The sequence below is a fragment of the Halyomorpha halys genome, unplaced genomic scaffold (assembly GCF_000696795.3).
Source record: "Halyomorpha halys isolate HHAL.00 unplaced genomic scaffold, Hhal_1.1 Scaffold74.1, whole genome shotgun sequence".
NCBI classification, from domain to species: domain Eukaryota; kingdom Metazoa; phylum Arthropoda; class Insecta; order Hemiptera; family Pentatomidae; genus Halyomorpha; species Halyomorpha halys.
In genome coordinates, this window is record NW_027104736.1 from 143131 (window position 1) to 154794 (window position 11664).

Consider the following 11664-nt stretch of genomic DNA (forward strand, 5'->3'; position numbering starts at 1 on the left):
ATATTATAAGTTTACTACGCTTATATTTTATAAGATTAAAGAAAAAACTGTCTGACTAGATTTAAGTAGGCTGTGTATCTGGCAACCCATTACAGTTGGGCAGCACAACATTTTTTTAATAAAGTTTTACCCTTACACGTTATTTGAAAACATAATTATTTTTTAGGTTCGAGAAACACATTTAATGACTTAAGAGTCTGAATATTTTGGAACCAAACCTTATTGCACATGTAGTTTCAATAAAGATCAGTCACATTTCAGGTAATAGAGGCAACAGGACAGGTAATGTTAAAGCAGCCAGATTTTCAATTTGACGGTGTCCGTAGGATATATTGTGGTTAGTATTGAGCTCCAACCACCGGAATTATCTCCCTACTAATGGCAGGCGGATCCAATAAGCTTCTGCTAACTAAACTACATTCCCGACCTCGTTAAGCTTATTAATTATTACCAGAGCTTGCCTGATGCCCTGATGATAAGATATCTGTAAACCTTTAATACCACCCTCTCCTGCCCATATTACTATGAGCCCCATCTTCTAGCTTTATCACCTTCCATTACTCTATCAACGTTATTCGCCTGATATGCGAGTTTTAGTAATTCACTTTATGGTTTTATATATCTATATATAGTTGACCATAAAAATTTAAATATAAGAAGATTGATGATCATCCAAACTCTTCCCATTGAACAGCCCTGCAAAGTGAGGCGAAACGTCGGAAAATAAATAGTTGTAAGCTATTTTTATTTCTCTTTTGACCGCAACCCTGACCATCTTCTTATATTTAACTTTATGGTTTTGTTTCCACAGTTCAGAAATCGTAATATAGAAATTCGACTCAGTCTTTTATTCTTAGCGCGTGGCCACAACGGTCGCAACTGCCTAAGGTGATCCCTGATCACAATAATCCCTTAAAAATCATAATGTGAAATTTCTGAAATAACCCAATTAAAAAATAACTACCAATTTGTAAATTGCTATTTTTGTTGGTATCAAATGTTTTTTCTCTATTACATGTTTAGGGCTTCGAAAAGAGCATTTTTTTTTTCAAGACGACTGTGGAGTTGAGGCGAACACGAAAACGCGGATAGAGTGGTGGGTGCATATACAGCGAGAGTTCTATCTAATAAAATTAACATATTATCGACTACTAGCGGCCTTGGGTTAAACTCGGATGTTACATAACCCAGAGCATTATTTCATAGCTTCATCGACTTTTCTATTTTTCCAAACAGATCGTCAGAAATTTCCAAAAACTCGAAACGGTTCAAGGATAGAAATTATAGATTAAACAGATACTTCAGGATAAGGAAAGATAGTTCAACTCCTTCGTATTTAGTGAAACAAAATCGTTACCAAAATAAGATATAATTAGAAAGGTTCAATAACGTTTTGAACGGAGTTATTTTAAAATTTGAATGTTTCGTTTAATAAATTATTGTTAGTTCATATACAATAACTATTCATACAGTTTGTGATAAGAGTTCTTCATCGAAATTTAGTAAATTAAATTTTTTAAAAAGTAAATAAGAAATTAAATATTAAAAAAAAAATTCTACTTTTTTTTTGTAAATATATTTAAAACGAATGATATACAAGAATTTAGTAGAGTTCTTAAATTCTGTTCCGACGGTTTTTAATAGTCCGTTAGTAAATACTACAAAAAAAAAAAAAAAAACTGCACAAGTTGCTTATGGTATATTCGAATTATGATTTGTATAATTAAACTTGTCTGTGGTTATCAGTAAACGTATTACTGATTTCTGTATAGTGGGTCCTCCTGTTCCTGACCCAAATTTACTTCTAAGTTATATCAACCTAAAATTCATGATCAAAGCTTTAGTAATTCTAGAACTGGCTTCAAAAGATTTTAAGGCCACAAATAAATAATACATTTATTGTGACAGACATTTAATAAACAAATAAATATTGAATCGATGAGAGGAGAAGAGGAAGGGGGGGGGATTAAAATTCTTTTGATGTTCTGTTCAAACAACAAAGAGTTGACTCACTAATGACTTGAACATTGTAATGATTGGCTTTGCACGTCTCCGTCGTGTAATTTCCAAAAGGAATTTACGATCCAATTATGGGTAACATTTAGGGGGTGATTCCGACTTGATTTGCATTCAGCAAACAACCCTTTGTCAGAGAAAAATTCTAATCTATATGCTTTTTACTTCTCTCACATATTAGATATATTTGTAAAAAGTCCTTTCTATTAATGTTTTAATTTCATAATTTTTGTTTAATTAAATTTTTATCTTCAAGATCAAAAGTCTGAAATATTTTTACTGTCTTATAAAATGAACACTTTTGCTTAAGAGTGCATATCACTTTTTAAATACATATATTTTTTTCTTTTATCATTAGTTACTCTCTCTCATTGTCCTTTTGATTTTTATCTATTATTTTATAATACATCTAAAACCGCTAGAAATAAAGCACTCTGCTTAAGGTGTTTTATTTTCACCGAAGTGTGGGAAGAGACCTGAGAAATTAAAATTATATACTGGTGTGAAAAACATTTTATTACACCTCTCACTGTTTCAGAGAATAGACATTATACCAGAAGGGTGGTTACAATAGATCAGGAATTACAATGGAGTAAAGTGGAGACAATTACGATATGTAGTTAAATAGAGTAGAGTGGAGATAAATACGATATATTGTTAAAGAGATCTATTGGGTCATTTCATAAGAAAAGTCCGTTTTTATTATTTCAGAAATTCCAAGGGGGAGGGGCTAGTGGACATTTGTTGTTTACGAGGTTTATGTTTACAGATTTTAATGAGCCGTAATATATTTTTTTTTTTTTTATAATATTTACAAGCAATCCAATTGATTTCACATAGTTTAGTATGCCATCTACCAGGGACCATGGAAAAACTAGCAATTTTTTTTATGAGGTTAAATTTTAACAGACGACAGCAACATGAGACATACTAGGGGTATTCATGATCTTTAGCGTAACATGTTAAAGCGTGTTAAATGGGAAAATAATTCCTTCTTTTGCCATGTTAAAACGATATACATGATCGATGTATGAAACGTATAACATGATCGAGAGTCTGTTAAATGGAGAATGACATCACGAAACAGGCAAGTTGAGCTCGCCACCATTTTGTTACTTGCTCATAGTTTGTATTAGTATTGTTTTCTATGATTTTATAACTAATAAAGCAATGGATGACAATAATAATCATGTAATGACAGTTTTCAATTAGGTCATTTTGATTCTCTTCATCACAAGTCAGAATATCAACAAGGCAAGGCACTCAGTAGCCAAACTTACATATAACTCCTATTTGTCACTTACTTTAGGCATATTGTGATAAATTACTTTAATCAGAACTTAAGAAGTAAACATAAAATGAAGTTTTGGAAGGAAAGGTTATAAAACAAGTTGCTCAAAAAATACACTAGGAGCTCTTATGCATTTACCATTTAACATGACTTTAAATAAGGCTGTTCTTCACAATCCTATACTTATAACATTTAACATGGTAAAAATTTTTACATTTAATACATCATGAATACCCCCGATCACGGCGTTCGGGGAAGGGTGTTGTAACGAACGGGCCATTCGCTGGTGGTTTGAAAATTTTTTTTTGGTGACAGATTTGGATAATCAACCCAGAAAAATCCTCCAACACTAATTGACGACGATGAACTTAGGTTTACTGAGGAAGAAAACCCTTTCCAAACAGTTAAAGGACTTGTAACATAACTGAATACTAGTGTATCGACACTTCAAGATCATTGGTAACATAAAAAAGGAAGATCTATGGGTACCTCATGAACTTAATGAGTGGCAGTAACTGAGCGTTATGAGACGTGTTTCACTGCTCACATGAAGTATGTGTAATATTACTTTTTCTAAAATCTTTAGTTTTCTAACGGTAGTATTTTTGTCTACACCATAGTCCAGTCAACAGAGGGTTTTATAAAGAAAGAAAAAAAATTTCATATGTTTTAAGGGAGACAGGATCCTCAACGAGATGTACCAGCGCTAAAGGGGGCACAAAATTAACGATTTCGCTCATAACTAGCAAACTAATCGTTTTTCAAAGATAATCATTCAATATAAAATTAAAGTAGATAAAATTTCCTACAAAATCCGTATAGTAAATTTAATTTTCAGTTAACCTGCGACGGCACTACAGCACGCAATAGAAATAGTCTCAGTTGTCGAAGTTTCAAAGTTTTCAGGTTTGATTTATGTTTTTTGAAGGGTTGATTCCTTATTTCAAGTTTATCACCTCCACCGCAGTCGGTTTCAAAACGAAATATAAAAAAGAACAATACAATTTTGGAACTTTTTTTTTCAGTTTTCACCTTTGACTATAAACACGAATATTGACTATTTTTCGAAAATTTACATTGAATATAAAACTAAAGCAGAAAAATTTTCCTACATAATGCGTATATTTTATTTTTGGTCAACTTAACACTGTAGAGGCCAAATTTCATTTTAACAGATGTCATGTATGCCTAGCTCAAGCCATAGGATTGCATTTTACACAATGTTTATTTTCCAGAAATTCTTAGCTTCTAGTAAAGAGGGAAAAACTGAAAAAGAAAAGTTAAAAATTTTATTTTTTTTTTCGGTTTTCGTTGATCAAGGGGCTGCTAACGAGGTAGCAAACTTCAAATTTGGATTCTGATTTTCTTGAAAACATTATTTTTGAACCTTAGATGAATGGAATAATGCTATTTTTACTTTCGGAAATTTTTTCTCAATGTGGAATAATATTTTTCCTTTAGTCTATTATCAAGTTCTTTCATAGTTTATATTTTTCTATACTTGTAGCATTTTTCTAGAAAATAATAGACTTATGCAGTGCATCAAAGGATCATGGAGTGTGTTTTATACCAATTTCACAAAGCAATTTTTTTTTTTTTTTTTTAATTTTACAAGAGGAACTATTTCTTGATTTTTGATTACCAAAATAGTGAATTACTTCCTTAAAGTCTATCAGTCATATGGGTGATAAAATGCTTATTCTCAATCTTCCTTGAAACAATCGTACTTCGTTTTATCGTAGTTTAACGTTCGTTTTAATTAAAGTGATGGATTAATTAATCGTTTACAAAAGAGAAGCCCCTAGACATAGGGCAGGTAAAGATGGCACTGGTCCAACCTACCAATCGATGAGCATAGTTGGCATGTTCTAGGTACGTTCTAAGCGTTGTACAATTTTGTTCTCAAGTTGAAAAACTTCTAGTATAACTCAATGGAGGCTTCAGATATTCGACTAAATGATAATAAGAACATTTCTCTATTCTATTAAATGTCAAAAATTTGGAATCAGACAGGCTCAAATCCTTTGTTCCTTTCAAGAACCTGTGATGCCGGTTCCTCTCCCAGTGGAGATGAACCCATGATCTCAGTTGTTTCTGACCTCTCGGACAGTATTGCAGAAACGTAATAATGTATCTTATAATCACTACCAGATGTGACTCAATGAAGAGATGAACAATTGTAGTTATGTTCTCATAAATATGATATGAAAATACGAACGTTAATGCAACGAATCCTTTGTTTTATTTTTTCCCCTTAATTCTGGTTCTAGTGATGCGGCGAGAGGGATGCGCTGGGATCTCTTGAGCTCTGCTCTACCCCTCACTCATGGGGGATAGAGTGGGCTCAGGGATCCTCAGGTCGATTGTGTAAATATTGTATATATTATTTTATCATTATGTTATTTTATTGATTTATTTTTCATACAGATAGTTTGATTATGTTCATCTTGTCTATTCTTTTGTTTGTATATATTTTAAGAGTTTTTTTTTATTTTATTTTTTTTTTTTATTTTAGTATGTATGAGATGATCCATCACTATTACCTATTGCCCACAACTGTGTGGCAGATTGTAATATCTATCAATCAAATAAAAAATCTGGTTCTGATAATAAAAAGACTCTACTTTATAAATATATTAAAATTATTAAAAGAAATCGATGGTTACTTTAGTGGTATAATGGTATTTTTCGAAGGTTATTAAATTATTTACTGTTTTTTTTTTTTTTTTTTTTTTCCCTTTCGGGTGGGGTCATGATTACTTTCTCAACAAATCAGTGTTTATGAGAATCCCAACTTAGAGTAACAAAGGTTGCAATTATTTGTAGCTAAGATTTATAAAAACCTATCTAGAATAGGTTATGAACTTAAATGAATTAAAAGTCCACGATGTATTTTTAGAGATAATCCGTGGAACATGATTATATAAGTAAATTACTTCCGTCAGAAATTTTTTAAAAATAAAAATCCACTAATATAGTCAATATTTATATTAAAAATTATATTTTATATTACATATAAAAATTTGAGGAATATCTAAAACTAACTGCTCAGAAAATGATATCTTATAAACCTAATCTTACGTCTAAGTACCTAGTCGTCTAACTCTAAAATGAAGCTTTCTATTCTTCTTCAAAAACACGTTATTCCACTGAAAATATTTCTATGAAAGACTATATAGTAAAAGACAGCAGTAAACAAAATAGTTCGATTTTTTGTTTTGTCCATCGAAGAGGGCGCAGCTTTTAAATGGAGAAAATAGGCGACGTCTCTAATAATGTTCAGTAAATTTAACTTGATATAAAATTATAAATATTGGAAGAAGATAGTTGACCGCATGATGTAGATTGTAAAAAAATAGTCCGGAACTGACACGCAGAACTATACGGGCGACTGACAAGGAGTCGTCTGTTGTTTTAATCTGACAGCCCTGCAAAGAGGGGCAAAACGTTGGTTAACAATAAATGGTTTTCTTTTACTATTTTGATATCTTTATTGACTGCCACTCGGACTATCTTTCTAAAATATAATTATAAATATACAACAATCGTCCCAAAAGCCATAAACGTTGTCTAGTCAGTCAAGGAAAATTCATTGCTTATTTTTTAAAATGAAATAACGATATTAGACTCATAAAAATTCAAAGGAGTGAGCATAAGAAAATATTTGAATTGCTTAGTGTTATAAAATTTCAAATCATCATTACATAAAGTTTTTAATTTACAAAAGTCCCCAATAAATTAATATTTATCAATTAATTTCTAAAAAGATATCACCCGAAACGTCTAGACTATTCAATTAACCATAATATATAAATATTTTAAATTCAATTTAAAAATATATATATTTTAAATACGATATAGTTGAGCAGTTTGGAAAAATAGTCATCAAACAAAACGAACAACAGTTTGAGTTACTGGATGTAAATGAGGAAATAAGTACGTAAATATTTTTTATTACATAATATTGACTATTTTGTAATATTTTGTTCTATTAATAATTAGGATATAAATACAAATTTGTGAGCTAATAAGAGCGGAATGGGCGGGCTAGTGAGGCGTTTTAGGACACAATATCAAACTCATAGCCAACGAGATCGATAGAACAGCGGTAAAGAGAATAGAGGAGAAATACAAAGAGGTCAAGCCCCTGCCAGCTATGTTACTATAATTAAATTATTTTACAATAGTCGCATTGAATTATATCGTAGTCCCAGTTCTACAGTGAAACATCTCAAAAAATGGTTATTTCGAGATAGGCATGTAGTAAAATAAATGTCATAAAATCTAAGTAAAAAAAAATTCGAAATATTACAGTTTCGAACAGTATAGATTTTACCCATATTACATGCCTAAAACAAAATAACCATTTTTTGAGTTATATAAATGCCCTTGAAAAGTAGTTGTTGAACTATTTTAGGTCAAAACACGGGAGGTTTATTTTATTAAAATTTTCGCCCATTTTTAAACTACTTTATAGTCTATTCAACTAGCTTCAGATTGAGCCATAAGAGACATCTCTACGTCAAACTACTATGACTAGGAATAAAAATATCTAGAAATAATTATTTCTTACCTAGTAATGTGACAGTTCATTAATAATCAACTTGTTTGATAAAAAAATATTGGTGCTTAAAAAACCGTATCTCGGAAAATATTGAACATAGAGGGCTCAATTTGAAGCTCGTTAAATGAATCATAAAACAGTTCATGATGATTACTTTCCTCGAAAAAAGTAGTTTTCATATTTGCCGAACTATATTTACAAATTTTTGCTCCTTCGATTTTGAAGAAGAAAAAAATTTTGGCATTAGCTAAACTTTGTCAATGAAAATATGGCACGTAATGACTTTAATTAGAGCTCAAATATTATGAAAAGGATTTACTTTTTATCGTAAGTTCAGCTGCTTCCAAAACGATGAATTAAAAATGGGCGAAAATTTTAATAAAATAAACCTCCCGTGTTTTGACCTAATATTTCAACTACTTTTCAAGGGCATTTACTTCTACTGTTGTACAGTTTAGGTGAACATAACAATTATTTTAAAAAGAAAATGCGTGTTAGCTATTGAAAAATTTCTGTCTCCTCCAAAAAACGTGATTTTGACGGAGTAATAAAATTTATATTGTAACATAAACTAGTTTACGATTACTTCTAAATTAACAGGCAATTTTACAGGGTTGCAGTACTCCTGTGTGGGTCAAAATAGCATCAATATTTGTTGTGGTCAATATTTATTTTTATTTAAATATTTCAATATTTCAGCATGTTGTCAAAGTTAGTGATTTATCGTTTGGGAATAAAATCTACGGAACGAACCGATGTTGAAATATAGGTGTTCTAGGAAATTAGTTTTTCGCGAAGGTAGTCAATAAAATTCATACCAAACCATGTCCATCCAACTTTCAACTAAATTAGATGAACCGCTTATGAAATACACAATAGTAAAACAAAATACTGGTGCATGCGTCAGCGAACAGAACATAGAAATCGTTGAAACTGATACTGACTAAATCCCAAATTTGGATCAAATCGGACAGGTTGTTTTCGAATTATAGTTATACCGATAAAATACGCTTTTATTGCGTAATAGTAGATAGAATCTAATGAAATTGAGACTGACCCATTTTACACTAATCTTAAACGTTTCTCCAAATTTTCCAAAAATTTAGCTTTGATATTTCGATAAATCCATGACAGAAAAATTGATATAGATACCATAATTACTTTAAATGACGATTTTTACTATTGCAAATCAATCCTTGATTTTTTTGTCAATTATTCGTCCAATTTTTTTTCTTTATCCTTAAAAAAGAAATACAAATAATTAATATCATTACCTTCCAACCAACTTTTCCTTTCTTTAGTTAAAATTATTCAGACTTAGATAAATATTTCTGAAATTTTACTCAACCAGGCAAAACATTTACAGTGAAATAACTTATCTTGGTCAAAAACTTGCGAAATTTTATACCAAGAAAATAAAAAATATAAAACATTTCTTGTTAATAATACTATAACCAAATACCTGTAATCTTAATAGAATTTCCAGTAATTGCTAAATAAACTGACCACTCACAAGCGAGAAAGAGTAAACTTTCCTTGTCGTTCAACTGCCAACAACGATATATTTAAGTAATTGAAATCAGTCTTCTTAAAAAGGTATAAACAATTTTTAAATAGTAAAAAAAAACTTGGTCTGCGATATTATGAAGTATTATAGATCGTATAAAAATATCTTTTAACCATCATTATTTTTTTTTAAATTTATCCAGTGTTTCACTCACAAGTTTACCGCAAGGATAAAATGGTAGATGAAAAAAGTCTGTCTGATTACCAACTGTTTTTGACTAATTGGGATTTTTTATACATGAGCTAAGTTCACACAGGGTGTGTTTTGAATTCGACAATCGTAACATACGACATAGGTTAACTACTAGACCTCTAAAGGTAATACAATTTTGGTTAATTTACAATAATAAGCGTATTTGTAATAACAAAATAAAATTAACACTCCCTCAAAATTTGAGGCCTTAATGTTCAGATTTCGAATTTAAATTATTTAGAATATTGTGATAATTTTTTTATATTACATGAAATCGCTCCTTCTGAATTGCCAAATCTATTAAACTGTCATATAAATAATAAAAAAACGAAATCAGAATAAGAAACTGAAAAAAAAAGACAACCTCTCTTTACTAAATATCCGCAAAACTGTTGATTTTACTTATAAAATTAGGCATAATTGAAAGTTTTTGGGAAACATCGGTCGGAACAACTAACTTCCGTTTTTGACCCGCATATAGCTGCTAACAAATGAGGAGATCATTACACAAATAAAGTGAAAAGTATTTATGACATAATGCGAACATTATCACCTGGGCCACTTTGTAGTTTTCGAAGATATGATGTATAACATTCAACAATGCGAAACAGGAATGAAAACCTATATATAAATTTTTTACTGATGACAATACCTACAACAATCATATATACTCAGACATACATGACACCAAAGATTATTGTATTCACTGGTAGATTATCGTATTTTCATTCTTAATTTTTTTTTACAGTCCTAATTATCATAATAAACAATGTAAAATTCTAAAATTTATTGTATGAAGAAACATTTAATTGAATCATGATGAAAAATGTATTCTATAAATTTAATTAAAACATTTAAAGCCTGTTTTACTTTTTTAACAGTTGAAGCCAGTCGCAAAGTGATTGAAAACATTTTCAAATTGAATTAAATTTCTTTATATGTCAATGATAACCCAACTTATTACAATTCTGGATATATAAATTTGAGTAATATTTTATCAAAAGTCAACAAATGCAGTTTGGAAATTATTATGAGAATACCTCATGCGTATAAAGAACAAATATTTATTGAAAATGCTAATTCCAAATTTCATTAATGCTAAAACAAAATGAAGAAGTTTTAGATGTAGAACATTACTTAGTAAAAAAAAAACTCTAACATTTGAGAAGTGGATATAATAATTTTTGATAGAATACACCCTAATTTTGTTAGTAACAATTGAAAATAAATTTATAAAATAAAGTATTTAAATTTTTAAAAAAATACTAAACAATTTATTTATTTTTTACACTTGATATTTCTGATTTTTATTTTAAACTTGGAAATATGTATATAAACATTAATTGTACACTTCTTATTATAATATTTCAAGGGTACTTATTCAAAATAAATAAAGAATATTATTATTATTATAAAATAATAATGATTATTATAAATAATCTAAGTTCACCATTTGATTATTCTGTTTGACTAAAAATTCAATAATTACATTTAATTTGAAATGAATTTTAATTATAGTAGAAAGGGTGTAATTTTAATTCATTGATAGGAAACAAGAAATTGATTACCAAGGGGAGCCTCTAAACCACAAAAGGAAAATAAAATGATGATGGAATAGACCACTGCTTCAAAATAAAAAATAACACAGGGGGAAAACTAGGGCAGAGGTAGTTATCCAAAGAAAGAGAGAGGACTGTGAAAGGGTCAAGTGGGAGGGGATAGAGAAATAAATGATTCACAGCCCCTAAACAGGGGGAGGACCCGCAGAGGTGGAGGGGGCCATTGATAAAATGCTAGGGGGAGAGGAGCTAGGGGGGCCTGTTTGGTTTAGACTGCACTGCACCACCGGCGGCTCACCACGTGGGCCATGGGACCCCTAGCTCTCTACCTATTGTTATTAGGGTCAGCAATATTAGCCTTCGTCTCCTGGGCTCAGGCCAATCCAATGCCTAGTCCGAGGGATGTGAGTACTATTTTATTATGCATTGTAGTATACAAATATTTTAAACAATAAATATAAAATTAATTAATAAA

General features: G+C 30.2%; 1 protein-coding gene across 1 annotated transcript in view; it reads right to left on the reverse strand.

Annotated features, from left to right (window-relative positions):
* The window catches only part of l(2)05287 (WD repeat-containing protein l(2)05287), a 42176-nt gene that overhangs the window by 4416 nt on the left and 26096 nt on the right, over positions 1-11664 (reverse strand). The window lies entirely within an intron of this gene.